General features: G+C 42.6%; 1 long non-coding RNA gene across 1 annotated transcript in view; it reads left to right on the top strand.

The window, feature by feature from the left end:
• The window catches only part of LOC150002721 (uncharacterized), a 254,741-nt gene that overhangs the window by 110,992 nt on the left and 118,409 nt on the right, over window positions 1-25,340 (top strand). The gene's annotated exons all lie outside the window — the stretch shown is intronic.

Below are 25,340 nucleotides of genomic sequence, written 5' to 3'. Positions count from 1 at the left end.
ATTAATCAATTAAAGAGGTACTGTCTGCAATCAGGAAATTGGGAAGATGTTTATTATCTAAATGCATTTGCAGAGTTGCATAATAAGACCTTAGCAGTAATGGAGGCCCAAATAATGGTGCAGAGGAAGAAAGAGGTCTCAAAACCTTTTGCTGAGAGTCAAACGCCGGAAGAAAGGGAAAATGAGGACGTAGCCCTCTTTAACTCTCTAAATCCGGGAGAGGAAGGCCCTAATTTGGCGCCAAGCCAGGCACAGGTGGGGGCGGTTCAGGAGGCCATAGCTTCCGCAGCAGTGGCTCCACCTCCTCTGCAGGTGGCCCAGGCTTCCGGGGCGGCGGTTCCTGTGGCGCAGCGCCCTCTGCAGGTGGCCACAGCTCCTGCAGCGCCAATGGTGACAGCACAGCGCCCTCTGAAGGTGAAGGCTGATTCCACCATACCACCTCCAGAGATGGAAGTGGCTTCCGCGGTGCCCACCCTTTTGCAAACTCAAGGGACTTCTCTCGTGCCACCCTTTTTGGAGCCGGCCTCTGAAGTGACTGCAAAGTCAATGGCTCCACCCTTACAGGAGGAGGAGAGGGTCTCCCCCGCCAGAACCTGCCAAGGAACTCAGTATAGTCAGGGGGCCCTCCAATTCGGAGCAAGCCAATTCCCTCTACGGCAGTACCCAATAGGTGGAATAAATCAGCAAGTCCAGCCCTCTGGCTACTATTGGGCCCATACTCCGTTTTCCACTTCAGATTTGCTAAATTGGAAAAATTCTAACCCCTCATATAGGGAAGATCCTCAGAAAATGGCAGAGCTTGTTGCCTCCGTTTTTGCCACCCATAACCTGAAGTGGGCAGATGTACAGGCTCTCCTAAGTATTCTGCTAACTGGGGATGAGAAGCGACTGGTTACAAGTAAGGCTAATGAAGAGGCTCAGCGTCTCCATGGAGAGGATCCCCATGGGACCCCCGACCCAACTGTGGCAATTCCTTGGACAGAGCCTAACTGGGACCCAAATGGTGGAGGCCTAGTTCCTTTGAAACACTACAGGAAGTGTATATTGGAAGGACTTAGAAAAGGGGTACCCAAGCCAAAAAGCCTGAATATGGTACAGACTATTCAGCAAAAACCAGATGAGGATCCTTCTGAGTTCTTAGAGAGGATCTATCAAGCCTATAGAAAGTACACTGATGTTGACCCACAGGCACAAGAGAACATAAGAATGGTGAACATGACATTTATTGGGCAGAGTGCCCCAGATATTAGATGGAAATTCCAGCGTATAGATGGAGTATTAGGAATGAGCCCCTCTCAGTTAGTGGACATTGCATTTAAAGTTTACCATGCGAGGGGAGTAGGAAAGCGGAGATAGCACTTGATGTTCTTTAAAACAGGCTGGAGAGGCCAAAGGAAGAAACAGGACCCTAAAGAGAGGAAGAAAGAGCCATTGGGCAAGGACCAGTGTGCCTATTGCAGAAAGAAGGGCCATTGGAAAAATGAGTGTCTAAATCGTAAGAAGGGAAGTAGAAATGAAAACCCTTGCACCCATTCGGACCTGGGGACAGAGTCTTACTGAAGACCTGGAAGATGCAAGGTCCCGAACAGCAGCTGGCTTAACAATGGACTGGTCCCTATGATGTTTTGCTAACAACACATTCTTCGCTGAAGCTGGTAGGAATCAAGTCCTGGATACACCACACACGGGTAAAATGAGCACCGCCTGAGGAGGACACAGACCCTGTTGCTGTGACTGACACCGAAAGGGAAAGTTGGACCTGCACTCTGGAAGAAGATTTGAAATTACTCTTTCGAAAAAAGACAGTGAACTGAAACACAGATTAAAAAGGTTTCTTTTGCTTTAGGCATGTGCTTGCAAATCTAGGGGACTTTTCGCTGCTAAATACTGAGTTTGAGTATAGTTCTTTACAGTGTGAAAAAGAACAAGAATTGGAAAATAGGTTATGGCTAAATCAAAATGGGTAAATATAAGGAAAGTTTGGAAATGTTGTAAAAGGTCTGTGTAAAAATCATAAAACTATGTAAGGTTGTGAAAGTTTTTTAACCTGGGGAAAGGAAACCTCAACAACTTGTGGTCTTATAGTATGGTTACTGTACCTCTGTATTGGCATTTAGCCTTGGGACCTATAAAAGGTCATTTGGAATTCCCTGTGTTGGGATTGGCATTAGCCATTGGTGACCTAGGAAAGGTCGTCTGGAATTCCCTGTTTTGGATTGGCATTAGCCATTGGAGACCTATGTAAGGTCTAGAATTCTCTGAGACCTAGGAAAGGTCTGGAATTCTCTGTATTGGTATTGGCCATATAATCTGAAAGGAAAATTAAGGTTTCCCAGGGAAAGTTAAAACTTCACAAGTAAGAAAGTGAAAAAAAGAAAGTATAAGGTATGGAAATGCAATTTAGTGAATATTAGAAGGACAAGGATTTTCCTTCACACTGTGTATTTTTCTCCTTACCTGATCCCTCCAGAATTTGGCAATTAGGAAGGATTAAGTAATGACATTAGGTTTCTTTGCATAAAACTAACAAGACCAGTTGTTAATAGAGGTTTTTACCAAGATTTTGGCTGGAATGACATGCCTGAGGGAGGCATGCTTGGGCTCTGGTTATCACCAGGAAGCCCTGAGGAATTGGACTTGACTTTTGAAGCTAAGGAAAGCCCATGAGGAAAAAGGCCTGACACCTTGGTTGGTTGTGCGGTTCATGGCAATCTTTCCAGGGAAGGAACGAAGGTTGCTTTCCTGAAGGATGGCTAGAAGGAACCTTAAGGCACAATGGAAAAACCTGAAGGACTTGGAAAAGCAGGTGTTTACAGGCAAGGCTGAATGGCAGGTGAGTGGCTCAGCTTCTGTTCCCTGATGGGCAGACTAAAAATCAACATGAAGGTTCCTTGAGTAAGTTCCAGCAAAGTAGACTTAAAGATCAATGTGATCAATCACTGCTCTTGTTGTTTTTATGCAAATGAACAGGCTAAATTAAAACTGGACTTAATGCAGTCCCTTTAATGACAAGGAGGGTGATCTTAAGGAGAAAAATCAAGACTCAAGGAAAATCATAATGCTCAGTGGTAGACCATAAACTAATACAGCTCACTGTCCCTAAAGTTTATTTTCACTTAAAGGTTGTTTTCATTTAAAAGTTGGACCAGGTCTGTGACATTATCGTATCGTATCATATAGGCAGCCGTCCGTCTCGAGAGACGATGGCGTAGCTTCTTGAGAGTCTATCTGCACCGCCGAGAATGGCTGTGCAGTCCAACTCGGGAGTGACAATCCCTGCCGCACTTGTTACAGGTGAAGGCAGATGGCTGTTGTTGCTGCTGTTGACGCTGCTTCCACCTCGATCTTTTCTGGACCGCCTCCTCGTTGCGCGCAGCCTCCGCGCGTGACGTACCTTGCCTGACCGCGAGCCTCCAGGCTAGGCGGTCGTCTGCTTGAACTTCCCATGTGTTGAGATTGATGGAGCATTATGTCATGTCCTTTTTGCAGATGTCTTTGAACCGCAGTTTTGGGCGCCCTGTCATCCTCTGGCCTTCTGCTAGCTCGCCGTAGAGGAGGTCTTTGGGAATACGGCCTGCATCCATTCTTTTGACATGGCCGAGCCACCTGAGGCGTCTCTCACTAAGAATTGCATGCAAACTGCTCATGTTGGCTCGCTTCAGCACCTCGGTGTTGGGGACCTTATCCTGCCAGGCGATATGCAGGACGCGTCGCAGGCACCTCATGTGGAAGCTGTTGAGTTTCCTTTCGTGCCTTGCGTAAGTGGTCCACGTCTCGCTGCCATAGAGGAGAGTGCTGAGTACGCAGGCTTGGTAGATGCGCAGTCTGGTTTTCTCAGTGAGGCTGGAATTGTTCCACACTCGCCGGTTCAGTTTGGCCATAACTGTGGCTGCCCTGGCGATTCTCCGGTTGACCTCCAAGTCAACTGACAGAGAGCTCGAGATGGTGGACCCGAGGTAAGTGAAGTCGTTGACAACCTCCAGGGTGTATCCGTCGATGGTGATGCATGGGGGAGTCCCCGTGCCTTGAGCCATAACGTTCGTCTTCGTCAGGCTGATGGCTAGTCCGAACTCCTTGCATGCGTGGGAAAGGCAAGTGACTAGCTGCTGGAGTCCCTCTTCGGAGTGTGATGTCAAGGCTGCGTCGTCGGCGAAGAGCATCTCACGGATGAGCACCTCTTTGACTTTGGTCTTGGCTCATAGATGGGCCAGGTTGTAGAGCTTGCCATCGGATCTGGTGTGAATGAAGACACCCTCGCTGCAGTCCTTAAAGGCGTATTGGAGGAGCATGGAGAAGATTCCGAACAGTGTAGGCGCGAGGACGCAGCCCTGCTTTACTCCGCTGCTGACTGGGAAGGCCTCAGAGGTTGCGCCGTTGTAGGACACCGTGCTGTGCATGTTGTCGTGAAAGGACATGACCACAGCAAGCAGATGTGGTGGACAGCCAATCTTCCGTAGCAAGCTGAAGAGTCCGCTTCGACTGACCAGATCAAACGCCTTCGTGAGGTCGATAAAGGCGAGGTAGAGTGGTTTATGCTGCTCGTGACACTTCTCCTGCAGCTGGCGTAGGGAGAAGATCATGTCCACTGTTGATCGGCCAGCTCTGAAGCCACACTGGGACTCTGGGTAGACGCGGGAAGCAAGGGTCTGCAGGCGGGCAAGAACGACCCGGGCGAATACTTTGCCAACGACGCTGAGGAGAGAGATGCCCCGGTAGTTGTTGCAGTCGCTGCGGTCTCCTTTGTTCTTGTACATGGTGATAATGTTGGCGTCTCTCATATCCTGGGGGATGTAACCCTCCTTCCAGCAGAGACAGAGTAGATGGTGGAGCGGCTGTAGCAGGACTGGTTTCCCACTCTTCAGGATTTCTGGAGGGATTCTGTCGCTTGTGACATTATAAAGGATGCTTTATTTACAGGCAAGAAGAATAGCAAGTGCCTTGCAACTGGAGGTCTTCCCAATAAGACAGTCTCTCAGATTTGGAGACTGGTTTGTGAATTGTGTTGTGTGAATTTAACATGTGTATTTTTTTTTCTGTTTACATAGCGCATAAGCCTATGATCTCTACCTGAGTGATTGTCTGTACATATAGGCCTCACCTAAGAAGCCCAGATGCATCACTGCCTCCTGAGACTCAACAAGTTGGCTGAACTAAGTGGTTGAGTTGGTGAAGTATGGGGTGGTCTGTGGGCTTCACTTTAAAACTCGTCTGTCTTTTCTGTCATAATGGCTTGAACAGAAAGGGCCCAGAGGTCTGAGAGGGGGGAAATCCTAAAATACACCCCTCAGCCCAAGCTAAGTGAAGTGGGCAAAAAGGCTTTGGACAGGTGTGACACGCTCTGCACACCTTCCTCCAAAGAAGCCATTTCTTTTTGTAATGTGGGACATTGAGGGATTAATCCCTGCTTTTTCTTTTTGTCATCTAGTGGTTATGGTTTTAATGATGCCTTTTAAATCTGTTGCCTCCAGAACACGACAAGGATGCCAGCTTGTCCAGCAGTGCCAGCCCTTGGAAACTAAGCATGCCGCTACCCAGGAACAGCCAACTGACCTGGACTCTGCAAGATCTTTCCCTATGTGGAAAGGCCACCCTCCCCTACATCCCCACGCTTCTTAGGGATTTCTAGACCCAAGGGTAGGTAGGACGACGGCCATGTCCAGCAGGAAGCAGCTAGAGGAGCATGAGACCTTCGCCCATTGTCCTTTATAAGATTATAAAGGGTCTTAGTCTGAAAGGGGGGAAAGTGTTACAGAAACAGGGAGTCCAAAAACAAACCCCAGAGTTTGCGGCTGGGAGATAGAGAGCAGGAAGCAGCTTTCAGGATGCCCTTGCATGCCTGGAGCTAGTGGCTGGAAACATTGTTGCAAAGATCCGCTTTACTTCCAAGACCCGGGAAGATGGGAGGGATCTTGGACTGTGGGCTGGTACGGAAGAAGCAGACAGAGCCTAGGTAGGGTTCTGTGAATGGTCAGGACTGTTTGCAACACCAACTGCGTGAGAGGATGCAGGGAGAGAGGAGGCAGTGATGAAGAGAGAAGCAGCTGTGGACATTTTTGGGCTGGCTCTGGCTCTAGGAGGCTCTCTCTCTCTCAGGCTCTCTCTGGCCCTCACGCCCTCACTCTCTGGCTCTTGTGGCCTCTCTCCATCTGGCTTGGAGAAGGGATCTTCAGGTTGCTTTAAGAAGAGGCTCTTGCCAGGCTGCTTTGAGAAGGAGAGGAGATCCATGCGGTTTGCAGGAAGAGGGCAGTTTACAAGGAGGCTGAGAATCCAGGCGGTCCTGCATTGAGAGCTGGAGGGCACCACAGCACAGAAAGGACCTCCCCAATCAGTACGGAGTGATTGGCAGCTACTGGTAAAGCTGAACTGTGCCTAGGAAGTAGGGAAACGGTGTTTCTGACTTTCCTAAGACTGGCCAGGTCTGGGAGGGGGAGGCAGAACTATGTGTAAATAAACAATTCTTTTTCTTTTCACCAAACTCTGGTATTCAGAGTTATAATTCCGGCAGCGGGCAGTCGGGCCCCTAACTAAACAGCCCATGGGTCCTGTTTCAATCGAAGCAGCCCAGGGGTTCTGTGACATAATCATGCCCTACTTTATGTCTAGAACCTTTCAAAGTGCTTATTTGACTATCAATGGTTGTCAAGGGTATGTTCAGGAAAATCATGTTTAGTTTGCTTGGTTGTTAGCTAATAACAGATGTCTTTTTGACTTTCTCATTCTTCTTGCTCAGTTAGCCTCCCCCTGGTGGGAGAACGTGGGATCACCTGGTTTGAATTTCATTTCCAACTATTTTCCATGGATCAGCGCGTAAGTTAACCTTTCTGGGACTCAGTTTCCACAGCCAGAAAATGGAGATAACAATACTAACTTGAAAGGTGTTTCAGGAGATTTAATAAACTACCTTAAGTAGTTACCTGTGCACACAGTAAGCACTCAATGAAAGTTTCCTTTCTCTTCCACAGGCTCTGCCCCATCTGTGTCCTTGCCTCAAGGCAAAGTCATTAAGAGAACAATACATTAGATGATTCCATATTCTCAATAGTCCTCACCTCACTATCTTCCCCTAATCATTGACTACCTTGAAACCTTTGGAGCTAAAATATGGTATTGCTGATTAAATACACACACACACACACACACACACACACACTGCATTGTTTCTCTTTGTTCGCTTAGCAGTGAGACTCAAAATTTAGCTCACTTAAAAACTTCTCTCAGAGTTTCTCTTACAATAAAAACTAACCCCAGCAAAGTGCTTAAAACAAACTTGATCAGAAATAGACTTTGGAACACAGACGTGGTTTTTCTCCACAACAGGGAACGTTTCCTTTATTTTATTCCTTTCACTGGTGGCCTCGTGACCTTTCCATCTTGCTCTCAGCCCTGCCTCAGGGAAGGCATGGGCTGGGGGGAGAGAAAGGCAGTTCTCTTGCAAATTCAGGCTCTGACCCCTGCAGACCCTGCCCATGTAGACCTCAGAGAGGCCCAGTTTATCCATTCTGGAAGGTTTGTTTATTCCTCAGATAGATTCTCTTTGCAACGGGCAGCTCAGGAGAGAGGAGAGGAAGGAATTACCTCGGATGGCTGGAGCGGAGAACTAATGAAGGGAAGGCTCGAGGGCTTTGCCAGCGGGGCATCTGGCTGAAAAATCTGGAGATGAATCAGCACAGAGGATGGTTGCCGTTACAAAAGTGACCAAAATCGCACATTCTAGTGATCATTGCTGATGGTGTCATATTAAGAGTGCAGGGCTACCATGGAAGAATGCTCACTTTTATTAATGGACCAGATTTAGAAATTCAGAGACCTGGGATTGAGTTTTTTGAAAGCAAGAGGTCAGTCTCCAGACACCTTTTAAAGTCAGCATTCAGACAGACCTTCAAGTCCTAGGCTAACTCTACATGCTATTATAAATGGACTTTTAGCTATTTTTACTCCTAGAACCATGAAAAATACTATTCTTAATATGGAATTGGATATTTAAAGCAGTTTCTCACCCATGTGTCCTAAAGCAATCAGTGACATCCATGATTAATTATGCAGGAGTGATTTCTGGAATGCTAATTGTCCTTGTATGGTACAAAAACACAACCTAAGGTTTTTTTCTTTTCTTTCTCCCTCCCTTTCCTTCCCTCTCTTCCTTCCTTCCTTCCTTCCTTCCTTCCTTCCTTCCTTTCTTTCTTTCTTTCTTTCTTTCTTTCTTTCTTTCTTTCTTTCTTTCTTTCTTTCTTTCTTTCTTTCTTTCCTTTCATTCTTTCGTCAGTATGTTACTCTGAGTATCCAAATCCAAATATCATTTGCTCTAGATGATTAACATAGTTTATATGCTCTCCAATTAAAACTGCTGAATATTTTACATTTCTGTGTAGCCAAATCTCAAAGTTACATTGAAATGGAGCAGAAAAGGAAATCAGATATAGAGCATGATCCTATAAGCTGAGTAGAAATTGGGAGTGAAGGGCATAGTCAGGCTGACCTTGAATGAGAACCCACATAATGCCCTGTGTCTCAAACAGGTATTACAGATGTTTGTTTGCTCATCTGTTATGTTGGATAACAAAAGTAACTACCTCAACAGGTAATGATGTAGAATAAATGAAATATAGTAATCTATGTAAAAAGTTTGGCTCAGTCTCCGGCATAAGACAGATCTAATAGGTATTATAGTGCAGGAATATATGCAGTGCCTGTAATCTTGCTACATAACCTTGGAGAAATTATTTAGCTTCCTCAACCCCTATTTTATGTTTCTTATTTTCTTATTTCTCAGGGTTGCTAAGTTGGTTTGGTAGTTATTAAATGCTGTTCTTTGTTGATATTTATCTTTGCATATGTGTCTCATCTCACATTGTTTTGTCTTAGAAGGCAGGGATTGTAATTCACATCCCTTTAATTATAATTAATTTCTATTGTGGCTTAATTGGTGGTTTGTATTCTGTTGGTACTCAGTGCTGCTTGATGATAATGTAATTAAATGATCAGAGACTCAGCCCTCATGTGCATGAGAAGCCTTCGAGTTTGCAGACAAAAAGAACTTTTTTATGTCCAGAGCCTCCACTGTTCATCCTGGACAGTCGTGTGCTCCTCTCAGCCTCATTGTATGAAAGGAGACAGATAAATGGATGCAAACACACCATCACTACAGGTGACACAATTCCTGATGACTGCCTTTCTTTGCAGAAATCTTCACGGTCAGAACACTTTATTCTTGTAACTTTTAGTGTTCTATGAATACTGAACTTTTTAAAAGTCGTGGTTAATATACATAACAGAAAACCTGCCATTTGAACCAGACTGGCAGTTCTGTGGCACTGAGTGCACCCACGGTGTTGTGCAGCGATCAGCACCATGCGTCTCCAGAAGTTTTCATCTGAACTTTTTCACCTGAAACTCGGTACCCATGAGGCACTAACTCCCCATTCCTGGCCCCATCCCCTGGCAACCACCAATTTACTTTCTCTCTCTCTATTTGACTCCTTTAAAAATCTCATATGTGCGAAATTATGCAGTATTTGTCTTTTTGCAACTGACTTATTTTCCTTGCACAATATCTTCAAGGTTTATCCATGTTGTAGTGTTGTCAGAATTTTCTCCCTTTTTAGAACTCAGTAATAGTCCATTGTTTGTACATACCATGTTTTGTGTATCTATTCATTTGTTGAGTGACTTCTAGGTTGTGTCCACACCTCAGCTATTGTGAGTAATGCTGTTATGAACACGGGTCGTCGTCGTCGTCGGCAGCCGTCCGTCTTGCACGGGTGTACACATTCTTATACTAGTATAGATTATTATTATGTACTTGCTAACATAACTCTTAGGTTAGTTTTTTTCATGAGAGGATTAATACTGGCCATCAGCCCATAGTGATAGGTTTTTGTTTCCTACTGTTCTGCCTGCATCACAACATGAATTATTTCCTCTTTAAAGGAAATTTAATTTAAATTTTGTGCTCATGGGGACTGGCATCCATGACACATGCCTCTGTGCCAGTCCCCTTTATTCAGGGAAATATTTGAGAACAGTCCTTAATGCTTCAAATTAAAGCTTGGGAATTGCCCACTTGGGTTAGCTTCACCCAGCAAACAAAAATGTGAAAAATGAGACAAACTTCAAACAAGCCACAGAGCCACTTGTTTTCAGACACATCCTGGGAACACGCTTCCTCCCTGCTGTGCCAGGCTGCACGCTGCCATTTGAACTGGTTTCAAACTTTCTCCTTGTTTACAAGGAGAGGTCTCTGGCTGTGTTGACGCTATGACTCAGAGCACATATGGCAATGCCAGTGCTGTTATAAAGAATTCAGGGATCCCAGAATTGATTTTTAAAAAAATCTGAAGGCCAAGCAAGGTTTCTTTGAGCTGTTGAGTCCTGGGCACCAGCTATTGCAGATGCCTTCATATTTAAGGGAGACGCAATGATGTCTACCCTTCCTTGTGCTGCTAAACCTCCAGCAGAGATAGCCTTCTCTCCCCCTGCTGGTGAGACCAGGGAAATATTTCTAACATTTTTGAAATAAGCCAAATCATCCTTCTTTTGACTCTACTGTGGTGGTGGTGGTGGTGGGGAGGGGGGGTGCGGGGGGGGCAGCTGTCTTTTTTATAGCATATTTGCTTTTGACCTTCAGTGGGTCCTAGTGCCATAGCCAAAACAAAGGCAAGGAAATAAAACAAAGAAATGAATGCTTCCCACGCAGCAATATTTTCACTGATATATCTCCTAAGGCAAGGGAAATGAAGGACAGGATAAACAAATGGGACTACACCAAACTAAAGAGTTTCTGCTCAGCAAAAGAAAACATCAGCAAGATGAAAAAGGGACCAACAGTATGGGAAAACGTATTTGCCAATGATACCTCAGACAAGGGATTGATCTCCAAAATATATAAAGAACTTACACAACTCAACACCAAGGACCTGAACAGACACTTCTCCAAGGAGGACATACAGAGGGTCCATAGGCATATGAAAGGATGCTCAACATCACTAGCCATCAGAGAGATGCAAATTATAATCACAATGAGATATCACTTAGACCTGTCAGAATGGCCACCATTAACAAATCAACAAACATCAAATGCTGGCGAGGATGTGCAGAAAAGGGAACCCTAGCGTACTGTTGGTGGGAATGCAGACTGGTGCAGCCACTGTGGAAAACAGTATGGAATTTCCTCAAAAACTAAAAATGGAACTGCCTTTTGATCCAGCAATTCCACTGCTGGGATTATACCCGAAGAATTCTGAAACACCAATTCAGAAGAACTATGTACCCCTATGTTCATAGCAGCACTATTTACAATAGCCAAGTGCTGGAAACAGCCTAAGTGCCTGTCAGTGAATTAGTGGATAAAAAAACTGTGGTACATTTACACAATGGAATACTGTGCAGCAGAAAGGAAGAAGAAACTCCTACCTTTTGTGACAATATGGATTGAATTGGACAGTATTATGCTTAGTGAAATAAAGTAGGCAGCAAAAGACAAATACCATATGATATCACCTAATACAGGAACCTAATGAACAAAATATATAAATGAACCAAATAGAACCAGAGGCATGGAAACAAGGAGCAGACTGACAGTTTGCAGAGGAGGGGCGGGGGGAAATAAGGGGAAGGGTCTAGTCAAGGAACTAGTATAAATGACCCATGGACATGGACAATGGGGTGGGGATGGACTGTGGAGAGGGCCAAGGTGGGTGGGGCAGGAAAGAGCAATGGGGGGAAAATGGGACAACTGTAACAGAACAACAATAAAAAAATGAGAAAAGAAAAGAAATGGAAGCTAAACAAAAGAAAGACTTGAATCATTTCTAGGTATGATCAACTAGATGGTTCTCAGCTTACATGATGATGTTATGTGAGAAACCAGTTGTGTTCTACATAATTCACACAGTTATCTGTCATGTTCATCTAACACAGCTAGCAAGTGTCAGGCACCTCCTGTGGCCTTCTCCTGTCCCTTCCTCCTCCATTTCCACCTTGGTCACCTATGGGACAGGAAGTGAGAGCCCAGGAGTCCTCAGGCAGCCTGTCTATGGGGCCGAGTAATGTTGGGTACGGGAGGCCTGGTGGATAAATACCGGGCACATTGGAAGCCCTCAATATATTATGAGTGAAAGAATAAATAAGTGAAGTAGAGGTGTCTCTGTGACCAGAGAGACAAATTGATAATCACTATCTAATATTAATTTCAGATGGAGAGACTGAATCATTGAGAGAGTAATCGATTTACATGGGCTCAGCCAGCTAGCTCCTTAATGTCAGGAATAAGAAGAGACTTTATAATTTCAGGCTCAGAGCTGAAAGTGTTTGTACTAGATTTATGCACTTGCTGACCCGTTCCTGCGGATGGCCACTTTGATAAATCATCTCCATTAGAAGCAGATGTTATCATGGTATACCCTGAGACACGTCTTCCTGAGGTTTCAAACAGTGAGGTTACTGTTTTATGGTTTCCTGTCTGTGTGTGGGTCTGTGTTTGTAAACCCTCACAAACAAATAAGCAGACAATAGCAACAACAGCAACAATGTAACAAGCTGTGGAGGCATTGCAGTTTTCAGAAGATCTTAACTATAAAGTCAAATGTATTTCCCTGGAGATCATGGTCAGCCTTGCTTAGAAAAGAAGCAGTAAAACTAAAAATTTGGTTTCTTATATAGAGTCATCAGAAATCAGTCACACACAGCAGTGGTTGTTTCTGGGGATCTTAATCTGAAAACAATAATTATAACAACCATTCCTGCCTTTATGGCATCTGGAACTAACCATCGTGTTCTGGGAACCTTGACTTGCATGTATATATTTTCTTAAACCATTTATTTTTCATTTAGTATTCACATGGCTTTTATTTTCCTGTAATAATTTTTTTTGATTATATGTTTAATGCATGTAAAATTTGCAAGAATTTGAGAAAGACATATATAGGTATAAAGATAAAATAAAAACCATGACTAAGTAAGTCAGCATTATTAACAATCTGGGATATCCACTTCTGTTCTTTCATATATATATATAGATATATATATTTCATATACATAGCTTTCATATATATATTTCATATATATAGCTTTCATATATATATACACACACACATATTCAAAATTGGGATCTACTATGCATTCCATTGTACAATCTTCTTTTTTTTCACTTGAAGATATATTGTGACAATTTCTCCATGCAATTGAACATTCTAAAACACAGTTTTTTAAAGTGGCACAGTTTTCTACTGCATAGATGTACCATTTTACTTAATAATTAACCATTTCCATATGGTACAATTTTAATGGAATTCTGAATTTTATAGTTTGTATGCATGGTGAATAATATAGCATCTATTTTTATATCTGTAGGCTTTCTTTTCAAAATACATTTATTTTGAACAATAAAGTATTTGATCTTAATCTTGAATCACTCTTTCACCTTGGGACCTTGGAGTTAGAGCAAAAGTAAGAAAAAGAAACAGCATAATGAATAAAGTTGGGGCAGTCAATGTTAATTAAACTATAATTTTTTCCCCTCTCTTCTTTCCTCCCTTCCTCTCTCACTAACTTTAACAAAGGCCTACTATGTGTCAGGTGTTTTGCAAGCCCACGTAATAAGAGCAAGCCAGTGCTAGTCCCTGCTTTAATAAACGTGCCACAGATGCAATGTGTCTATCAGATTATGGTAGGAGAAAGGAGGTAGTAGCTAACTGAGATTATTAGCCTTGTAGGACAGGTAATATAGGCAATTCTTGATGTGAATGGTAGTATGAGGAGTGCTGCTGAAAGGGGCCTGTGTGTGCACGTGTGTATGTGTGTGTAAACACATGTGCACACATTCTTATGGGTGGCCAAGGCATGTGGTAGAGAAAGAGGGCTGGCTGTGTTGAATGCCCCTCACTTAGGAATGTAGGAGAGTCCCAGTGCTTTAAATCTCAGCTCATTCCTGAAAATAATAACATAAAATTTCTGCTTTTCAGAATCCAAAGTTGCTTTCCAGTCACATGAAATTCACTCTTGCACCCAGATCTTGTACAATGTTGCACAGTTTTATCTCATTTACCCATGTGTATCAACCAAACTGTAGAATCTTCACACCATGCAATTAATACAAGAAAAGAAGAAGGATTGCCACCAGCTCTCTACCAGGCTTTGCTTCTGTTTTGGGGATCAGATTCTCTTATCTCTTGGGCATGCTTCCTCTTGGGATGGACATGGCTGATATATAGGCAAAATTAGATTTTCTTGTCATGATTGTATCTCCACTAACAAAATCATGGGGCAGACTGGGTCTCAGGGCATTGTCTGATCAGGCAGGCTGCACATGCGCGGGGGTCTGGTCTCAGCCTCCTACTGGAATACAGTCCCTCTGCAGTGTTGAGTTCTCCCTCACTTCCACACCCCATTCCCAGATTCCTATCAGGAGCAGATAAACTGGCTTGACCAAATTCTTTATTACAATAGGAACTGCTCTCTTGCTGACTTGATTCCTAAGATCCTCACCAAGGGCCCATTCAATTATAGGGCAACTGATTATCTTGTGTAAGATGATGTGGTTTAGTTATACTTGGGGACAGAAACATTTTTGTGGGCATGTGTTATTGACCAGTACAATGTTATCTTTGATTTAGACGCTCAAACAAACATTCCATGTAAAAAAGAACTTGATAACGAAACAAACACATTCAATATATATAGGAAGATAACTGTTTTCTTTAGCAAATTCCCCATAAACCAGTAAAGCAAATGTTTTGGGACATAGCTAATACATGTTAACAGGAAAATATTATAATTATCTTAATAAATCTGAAGATAATTTAAAATAATGCTTTTCTAAAATAATGAATGTGCCATATACCATGAGCTAAACTTTAAATTTCTATTTAATACCTGAAAAAACTGAGGCTTAGAGAGGTTAAATAACTTGGCCAAGGCTATATAACCAGTAAATTCCAAAGATGGAACTTAAACTCTCAAGCCCTCACTCTAAACCAATTTGTGTCTTCTAAAAATAACGTTTTGTCAACACCAATTTGTCACGTAATTTCATTTAATACTCATCCCAGTCCTCTGAGATGTTGGTCTTGCTTTCATAAGAAGGAAACTGGGACCCAAAGAGATCAAGAGAATTCTTCAAGGTACAATACGTGTTTGTTATGTGGCAGATCAAGAATCTAACAATCCCAAGTCTGTGCAACTCCAGAGCACCATGAAATTCCGGTGCACTGCCTTTTCTTCTGGAGTCTGTATGGTCTGAAATATTTCTTGGTTTCTCCAGCAAACACTACTTCCACCTCTATTAGTTTCTCAAACTTGAGAAATCATTGTAAGTAGAAATAAATAGGATTTGGATGGGGAGGGAAGAAAGGAATCAAGAAACACCTGGGCAGGGACAGAGAAAGGGGAATATTTTTTTCCTACTCAATTTTTCCAATGATTTTTTTGAATAATTTTTTTTTTCAATCAAATCAAATTCAGAGAATGCCCCATTTATTTTTAAACCTGGCTGATATAATTTTGTGATCATACTTCACATATTCATAATCTTCACTTAAGATCATTAAAAGCATTTGTCTAGTGCTTTAAACAGCAGGTGAGGGTGGGGAGGTAGTGGGGTGCTGTTCTCCTAAAGGACAGAAAGACAGAGCTACAGGAGCTCTGACACAGAAGAAGATCCAGAAAAAGTAGGACACCCTGGAGGGTATTTGTCATCTAACAAGGTTGAGTTACATCCCAAATGAAGCGAAATCAAAGCAGCCTGACCTCCCCTTGGAGATGGGAGTCTGCCTGGAGCTGACAAAGCCCAGGCCACAGAGGGCCATAATGACAGCAGAGGAAATGAAGACATTCCTTAGCTCTCCACCCACCCGCTTCTCCCCAGACCCAGGATGCCGGATCGAATTTCAGCTAGGTAAAGAGCACCTTATGCTGCTTGCACACGCCTCTGTCTACAGGTCATCAGTGTTTTAAATGCATCCTCAAAGGAAATCCTAGAGGAAACCTCTCCCCTGCCAACACACTTCTGTGTGTAGAGCATACAGATGTGCATTCTGGAGATGAGGAAGCCTTCAAGGAGATGTTTTGCTTGGAGTGCCCAGAAAGCTCCTGGCCATGAGACCCAAGAGAGAGGATCTGCATGTGTGAGCAAAGTCCTTGCCAACTGGTTGCTGTGGGGAACAGAAAATGCTTCCTGGCCCAGAGTAGACTCTTCCAGCCAGCTTGGGAAGGGTTGGCCAAAGTTTCATATGAGAGTGTGCATTGTTCAGGCAGGCAAAGTAGTTGGCACCCATGCAACAGAAGCATTCCCTGGTGCGAAGTGACATCTTTTACTTCTTTGATGTACGGCTTTCTATGTCCATGTTGCTCCAAGTTTTTATTAGCTACGACAATTTTGTAAATACAAGCAAAAACACAGCACAGAGGAAACATGTTGTATTACAAATAAACACACACACACACACACACCTTCACACTAACTACCTTGAGACCACAGTCCCAACAACTAATATCTTAATTCCTTCTTAAGATGGTCCTTGCATTCAGAAATCTTTTTACCTTTATTAATCACATTTTGAAATTACTCTTCATATAAACCAGTGACTCTCAGCCTGGGAAGCAACCAGGGCCTCACACTGAGAGAGATTTTGATTCAACTGTTCTGGAGCGGACCTCCGACTTGGGTTCTTCACCTGCTCCCCACGCGGCTCTGGTGTTCACGCAGGGCTGAGAAACCCTTACATCCAGGGAGAAGCACACAGACCGTCTCTCACCTGCTCATGGATCATTCCTGCTTGCCTAGAGGAGAGGACGAAGTCAGAACTCTGAGTTTAAGCCAGATTATAACATAGTTCTTAGTATTTCATTTCAGGTGGTTTCTTGTGTATTTTACTGTCACGCTTTTTAGATACAGGAAATCCTTTCAACCCATTGATTCTGTGGAGCAGGTCTCCAGAAGTGTTAAAATCACTCTCACACTGTCCTATGTGACCGCATGGTCATTTTTGGCTTAGCAGAATGTAGCCTCCAGCTGTAACATCCCCACAGCCCCCCTGTCAGGGGACACACATCTGAGAAAACAGTGGTGGCATCTTTTCAGTTACCTGTAAGAGGAAGGAAAAAAACCAAATATTATGAATGTTTGGATGGGTTTCACAATCCATCTGAGAGAATCCCACTGGTCATTAACGAATCTTTTCAGACTACCATAATTATACTGTGTTTCCTGTTTTTTAGCTGAGGAAGTGAATGTATGTGGGTAACTTGGTCAGTTACCTAGCTTTGATTGGATCCTATGAAAATCCTATAAATCTGAAAAAAGGTCACTGTATTTCTCCTAAGGTATCTTTAAAAAATGCTCATAATACAGTTCGGACATTAAAACCTAGGTAAGCACCATTTAATTTTTTTTCAAAATATTATTTATTTATTTTCAAATATTTCATAGTTCAAAATTCAAAAGGTGCCAACAGTGAAAAGCTTTCCTCCTACCCTTCTTCCAGTTATCCATTCCCTTTCCTTGATTCACACAGTGCTACCAGGCTCTTGCATAGAGAACTTTCATTTATGCAATATTTAGGTAGAATTGGAGGGTGAAGTAGATCATTCTCTCTTTTAAAAAATTTTATTTTTAGAGAGTGGGGAAGGGAGGGAGAAATAGAGGAAGAGAAACATTGATCAGTTGCCTCTCACACGCTCCTAACTGGGGACCTGGCTGGCAACCCAGGCATGTGCCCTGACTGGGAATTGATCCATGATCTGATCCTTCTGTTCACAGGCCGATGCTTAATCTACTGAGCCACACCAGCCAGGGTGATCATTCTCACTAAGAGCAAAAAAATAAGTTCTGATGGAAAATGGAGGAGGAAGGTGACATTGTCTTTAAATATGCACTATGTCCATATTTACGTTCTAATTACTTTTCAGAATCAATCTCCATCATTTGTTGTCCAAGCATAGTATTTTCTCAGTAAATGATGAAGAAATATTTGCGCATTTAATTGGCTGTTGATGGAATGCTATCTTCCTTACACATCTTTACAGATTATACTCTGTGGTGAGCTTTCTTCTGTTTCTATATGCCCTGTGTGGGCCCAGAATTAGGCAAGATGGGCCCCCTTACCTTTGATTTCTCTGTTTTCTGACCAGCCTATTACCTGCCCTCGCTTGACTTGGAGGCCTTGGAGTTCCCTTCCTGGCCCTTCCCACCTCGGCGGTTCAGTGTTACCTCCCAGCTCCAGGTCATGTTCAAGTGCTGAGAGACTTGGAGCACTTTCCCCCCAGATGTGGGACAGGAGAGCGCTGAGGTGCTTCTCTTGCTGTGTTAAGAGTTGCCTCCTACTTTCCCACCAGGAAAGAGAGCCCAGTTGGAGTGAGGAAGCACATTTTTAGCCACTGCTGCATGTCAAATAGGGCTTCCTATTGTTTTATGTACCTTATCGACTAATTCTATGATTTTAGTTCCAGAAGGGTTTTGACAAATATTTGGGGTGAGAAAGAGCGTAGTAGGAAGAAACAGCACCAGGCTCTTTTTGGACCAATTCAATCCCAATTTTTATTCTTTATCATCTTTCCTTTTTTGATGTCCTTATTGACAAAAATGCAGAAAAATATGTGAAACGGGGCTATACTGGACAGGTTAAAGCTGAGAAAGCAGTTTCCCTAGCAACTGTAGCCTCACGAAAGGCTGGCAAGTCTTCCTTGTCTCTTTTTTCATTTCATTTTCTGCAGTTCCTGAAAGGAGGTCAGACGCTCTGTGTTAAGTTCACATGGCAGTTTTGCTTGTGGTGCCTTCTGTCTCAGGGCTGGGCAGGCAGATCGCTATGTAAGTCACCGACTGCTTTTGTTGACTTTAATTGGAAATGAGCCTGTATACACAGTCACATTGTGCCATTGGTTCTCAAAGAATCATAGAATATTCATTTCATCTTTGAAGAATTCAGAAAGGAAAGTATAAGGGCAAAAGACAGCACCAGCCATCCATGTATTTGCAGGTCATCGGCCTTTAACAAGAGCTATTCTGATTTCAAAGACACATCAGAATGTTTTTGGTAATGGCAAACAGCACCTTTTTTTTTTTTTTTTTTAATTCAGACGATAATATGATTCCTCTTCTAAAAGTATATACAAGATCTAAAATTGAAGTTTATGGTTAATTTCAAGTTTCCAAATTCAATTCAACAATATTTATTGCCTCTCTGATTCACTGAGAACTGCAGGGGATAAGCAGATGTGGTAAGATGGTCTGTGCCCTCAAGGAGTTTCAAATTTAGTGGTGGGAATAAGACAAATACAGTGTAATTACAACGACAAGGAGGAAAAGTGATAAATGGCGCAATGCAGTGGTTATCGACCGCCCTTGACTGCATATTGGAATCACCTGGCAGCTATAAAAACACCCCAGCCTGTTCCTCCCCAGAGGTTCTGATTTAATTGGTCTGGGGTGCAACTGGGGGACTGGGATGTCAGTAAAGCTTTCCAGGTGATTCGGATGTAGTCAAGGTTAGGGATCACTGGCAAAGAGCGTCCAAGAGATGTCCAAGAGACACTTTTCGTTACTCAGGATCAGAAAAGGCTTGCCTTCAGGCAGCATTTGAGAACAGTAAACGTGGATGTATTCTAGTAGGCAGGGAAATGGCCGTGAGATGTTGGAGGAGGAAGAGAAAAGCCACGGAGGTCTGAAACTGGTGGGTATTTAGAAAGCCGCGAGTGGACCACCTGCATATAGGCTGGAGTAGCACATGCCCCCAAGGAGATGAAGCTAAGAGGCAGATTGAGAAAGACTGAGTGGGGTGAGGCGTGAAGAACGCTGAGCTGGAGGGGGTCCTGGTTTAAGTTTGGCTTTTCTGTTTTTAGTGGTGAACTTTGGGGGTTTGAGTCTACTTTGGGAGGAATCAAGCAGAAGACAAGAAAAGAACATTATGGGAGAGGAGGAGGCGTTCAACATATGACAGAATTGCCATATTATAGGTTGAGGGACCTTGGAGATGATTTGGTTAAGCTCCTTTGTTTTCCACTTGAGGAGGCCCTAGAAGAACTGCTCTGCTCTAGGACATGGCTAGTTAGTGGGCTGTTGTGATTCCGAGGTCAGTGGGGGTCCAGCCGAGATGTTCAACCAGCAGTTTACAAGCAGGACCGAGGCTGTGGGCAGAGGTCAGGGATAGAGATACAAATGAGAGTAATTTTCAATGGGGTAATTAGGACTTGAGGGCAAGAGAAATAGGGAAAGAAAAGGGAGAGTGTTGTTTAGATGAAAAGACAATATGAAACTAACAAAAGAGGCATAGAATGAGCACCAGAGAGAGAGGAGAATCGGAAGAATTCAGCGGTACAGAGCCAAGAAAGAGACGTTCACAGAGGAGGCATCTACTTGCAAACTGCAAACCACTGTGGAGAGGCTGCGAGTCTCGGGGCGGAGCAGAGGCCCTCGGGTATGGCTGCCTGTAACCTGCGCCATCCTGTTGTGCTGACCAAGTAGCGATCACGGATGAAGGGCCGCTGAGGAAGGTACTGCTGGCTGGCTCTCCTCCTGAGCTCCAGAGTTGTCCAGTTCTCACTTCCAGTCATTTCTCACGGCCAAAACACCAAATGGTTGCAGTGAAAAATGGATAGACTCATTTGCTTTTTGACCAGGAAAAAACCCTCCGATTCTCAAAATCTGAGTAAAAAAGTAACATTCCATAATATGACCTTGAAAGAATAAAACAAGTAGCTTAAAAAGAAGGCCACAATTAGTGATCTTTCTCATGTTTATGTCTAAGTCACTTAGTAATAAATGACAAGGGAGAACAAGCTGGGAACATGCATACAGATTGTGTGTATCATATTTGATATACAGATCAGGAGACAGGGGATGAATGAGGGGTTGTACATGGAGAAAAGGGAAGAGACTCTGGGTTTTTCCCTTTGGGAAGTGCAGGCGGCATACTTCAAGCTGTTTAGTGGCTCTGCTCAGCAGTGAGAATACCTAAAGGCATCATGTCTCCAAAAAACCCCTTGGCAGCCCAGAAAGAGAGACTTAATGAACAGGGACAGACGCTGCCGACAAAGGAAGAAATGCTTTATTTATTATTCACTCATCTCCAGGGTCTCTGTGCTATTCAGAATTAACATGCTCTCTGGAATAATGGCTTAACACCTCCTGGTTTGACATCGCTGTGCTTATCCAAGCACACAGAGCATCTTTCTGAGGGACAGGACTGAGCTGTGGAAGGGAGCCCACCCCTCTTTTCCAGCCCTCAGAGGTCATCTGGTACGACCTCCCACCCCAGTGTAGGAATTACCACACAGCATCCCTGACAAGGCCTGACTTGTCTTGCATGTTTCTACTGATGGAGAGTTCACCACCTAATAAGGCAGCCCATTGTGTTTTTAAGTGATTTTAGAACCTTTAGGAAGTTTTATCATGTGTTGAATTCTTCCTCTCTATAGCATCTGGCTTGCACCTGGTCCTAGGTCTTATGTCTTTTAGATTTTATCATTCCCCTCAAGCTCTTTATTAACTATTGAATTTGTATTCTAGTACTGGAGTCATCATTTTCATTTATTTTCTGAAAAAAAGAAACAACAACAAAAAACTGAAGAAAAGCATAGCTATGTACTCAAATGAAAATACTTCAGTATAATGTTCAGATATTATACCAAATGGGGGCCCTCTATCCCCTTAAAAAGTCCTTAAAGTCAACACAACATTGATAACTTTTTTTGCTCATTAATCTTAACAGAGCGTAGGCTAGTGTTAGTAGTTTTCCTAAATTGAATGATCTATGAAGTGTCTTTGACAAATGTGTTGCTGTGCAGGAACTTCTGTTCCTGTGTGCTGGGCCTACAGACTGGACTGTGAATGCAAAGGCATCACGTCTGTCAGTGATGAACTTGGGTGATGTCTGAGCTATCAGAAAACATAACAGTCATCACTTCCAGAGCTTCATTTGCATCCAAGTCACAAAAGTCTTTTGTTCATTGTGATGTTAGGGGAAAAGACATGCTAAGTAGTTTTCAAGGTAACAAAGCACTATAGCAGCCATGAGGTAGTAATTAATAAATTCTTCTTGAGTTGGATATAATCTGACTTAATAGGTTTTTCCTCTTTTTCCTGAATTTACATTGGGCGTACTGGTGGGTGGGTTTTTTTCCCCACAGAACAAGAGAGACATCTTGTAATTTCCACTTGTGTGAAGTGTATTTGGATTCTATAACACTTTTTTGCAAGACTAGCTCAGGGATTCTGTTAGACGTTATTTGAAAACATGTTTTTGCAAGTAAGAAAAGGTAGAAAAATCAGCTCATTCACAGACAAGTTGGATTAGGAATCTATGTTAGCATGTTCCATGGGGCAGTAGAAAGTCCTACAGTTCAATATCTCAGATATCCAAAATACTTACCTTTCTTTTCTTTTCTTTTTCTTTTTTTAATCTGAGTTCTTTACAGTCTTTGGGTATCTGGATGATTGTTTTTAGTCATATTCACTCATCAGAGAATTAACATTGTTGTTTTTGTCCACAATGACTAAGAAAAATGCAAATAAGTTGCAAGTTATTTTTTTCCATACATAGTTTTTTTAGGGTATTCTCCCTGATTCCTCTTACATAAGTTTAAATATATTGGGACTTGAGATGAGACCAAATTTAAATTAGACGGTGCTCTCTTCATTTTAACAAATGTCCTATCATATCCAGCCCTATTACTTTCACTCCAAGAGGCAGCCCATGCTAGTGCCACTTGGCTGGTGTGGACTCATGAGTTGCACGTGAGTTCCTGGCTACCAGATGCCTTTATAAGTCCCTCTCTGTCCATTCTCGGCAGCCAGTCTGTCAATCTACTTAATGATTGTTCCTCTTGGCCTTTTTAGTAGTCATTTAGGTACATTTATGGTAGAAGTTTTATGTACAAATAAAATTTGACATGTTTTTCAAGTGTTGGGTTGGCATTTAGTGACTACTTTAGTGCTTCCTCTGTAAATTGGAGGACTGTTAATTTTACTGGAAGGCCAGTCCTTGGCAACAAAGCCAATGGCAAAGCACTTCTTCCAGCCCCCTTAACCCTTCTGTTGAGGTACAGTTTTTCCCACCATTTAATGTAAGGATAGCGCAGTGGGTGACAGGCATCTAGATACTGGGGTACTGAATGGGGTATAGAAGGAAATAATGCAAAAAGAATAAAGGGGTGTTTAAATAGAAGATGTGTGGAACCAGTAATTTTGTGAGAGAAGAGGTAGGTTTGGAAAGCAGAGATCCAGAGTTTTTTAGATAAATTGACAAAATAGTCTCTCCCAAATTTTGTAATGGGGACTCCATGCCTATAGTGGGATATGGCATGTTGTAGAATCTGGTTGTTCCTGAATCTTCACATGTAGATTCAGATGGGTTTTGGGGAGAGCTAGAGGCCTTTTTTCAAGGTTTATTTCCAATGTCACTCTTTCCACAAAGAGTTCTCCAACTCCCCCAAAGATGGAGTCTTTCTCTCCATGGATATCCCGGGGCATTCGGTGCCTCATTCTGCCTGAGAGGTTCCTTCTCTGAACAATGTGCTCCCTGTGGGGTGGGGCTGACCTTGCATCACCGTTGTGTCTCCCACTGCGTTTGGGGCAGAAGGTGCTCTCCAGATCTTGAGTTGAGTTGCAAAGGCTGGAATTGAAAGAGTGAGAGAGAAAGCGGACAGACTTCAAAAGCCTCTTAGTTTTCAAGAGCTGGAGAGACACTCCAGAGGCCGCCCCAGGGAAGGAACTGGCCTATGTCATGATGTGTAGAGGGGATGGCTGTGACACCAGGCCAGGCATTTTTAAGCTGATGTCATCTCAGAATCCTCAATGTTCTTGGGCACAGCTAGGCTCCAAGGAAGAGGGTGACTCTGTTGGGTCATTTGCAAACATTTAACCTAAAGTGCTATGGTAAGGAGAGAGAAGACCTGGAGGATGAGGCCAGCTCAGGTATCAGGAAAGTAGGTCAGAATTATGAGTGACATCTTGCATATTTGAGGACTATGACACCATTCTCTAGGCAAAGTCTCCCAGATTTAATGTGTGGCCATGTGTCGCCTTTATTTGCTTAACTCTTTCAATTGTGCTAATCTGTGGAGTCTTCCAATAGAGGGGTTTTATCTTATTCATCCTTGAGGTTAGCTTGGGTGCCTGACACCAGATGTCAGCTGAGTGAGTGAATCCTTGACCCCTCTTACAACTCTTACTTCCTTGTATCTGTCCCCAGCTTGATGTCCCCGTCCTACTATTAGACAGCTGGTCCTACAAAGAGAGCCCTTCTTTTTGAATTTCAACAGTGCATAGCACAATGCCTTACACTGATTATGGTTTTTAAAGAATAATAACAATACAGTGTAAATAAAACTAATGTTGCATAGTTACTTTAATTTTATATACTAATTTAAAAGATCAAGAACATTTAATTTTTAATATTATTTTATTTTACTCTATTATTTGATACTTATTAAATGGTATTATGTAAAAAAATGATAGTTTAAAAATCATACAAAAACCCACAAACCACCATCCAACTCAAGAGTTATGGTTTGAAAATTTCTATCTTGCTGTGCATGTTTTCCTACCCCAGGCCCTGCTTCTGTTCTATAGGTAATGACTCTCCTAACATTCATGTTTATCAATGCATTGTATTTCACCTTAAAGACAGTTTTATCTCAATGTATATATTCTTTAAAAAGTACTGTTCAGTTGTATTTATTTTTAAGTTCTATTAAAAAAAATTTTTAGTCTTGTTTGCAGGTTTCTAGAAATTTCTTTTCTTTATTTAAAATTATATTTCCAAAATGTATTCATGTTGCTGCATGTACTTTATTAATTTTCATTCCTATGTAATATCCTGTGGTGTGAAAATACTATAGTTGTTCTTTTCATTCCCTGCTGATGGACATTTAACTTGTTTATTGTTTTTGCTTTTATATTTTGCTGGCATGGACTGAAACATATGTAAGCATTTATTTGGGGTATGTACATTTCAAAGTAGGGCCTGAAACAAAATTGAAGTAGACTCATAGACACAGAGAACAGACTGATGATTGCCAGAGGGGAGGGGAGCTAGGGAATTGGGTAAAAAAGGTGAAGGAATTAAGAAGTACTTACAAAATTGTAAGTTACAAAATAGTCATGGGGACGTACAGCACAGCATAGGAAATATAGTCAATAATATTGTAATAACCATGTATGGTACCAGCCGGGTACTTGAAATATTGGAGGGACCACTTTTTAAAAGTCTATGATTACTTAAGCACTATGCTGTACACCTGAGGTTAATACAAAATAACATTGAATGTAAACTATAATTGAAAAATAAAATAAAATAAATAAAATACCCTTTCTTTAAAAAGGAAAATAAAAGTAGGGTCTGCCATTATTC

Source organism: Furipterus horrens, unplaced genomic scaffold, assembly GCF_987537825.1.
Source record: "Furipterus horrens unplaced genomic scaffold, mFurHor1.1.pri manual_scaffold_8, whole genome shotgun sequence".
NCBI lineage: Eukaryota > Metazoa > Chordata > Mammalia > Chiroptera > Furipteridae > Furipterus > Furipterus horrens.
Note: the sequence above shows the minus strand (reverse complement) of the source record. Positions and strands in the feature narration are given on the sequence as shown.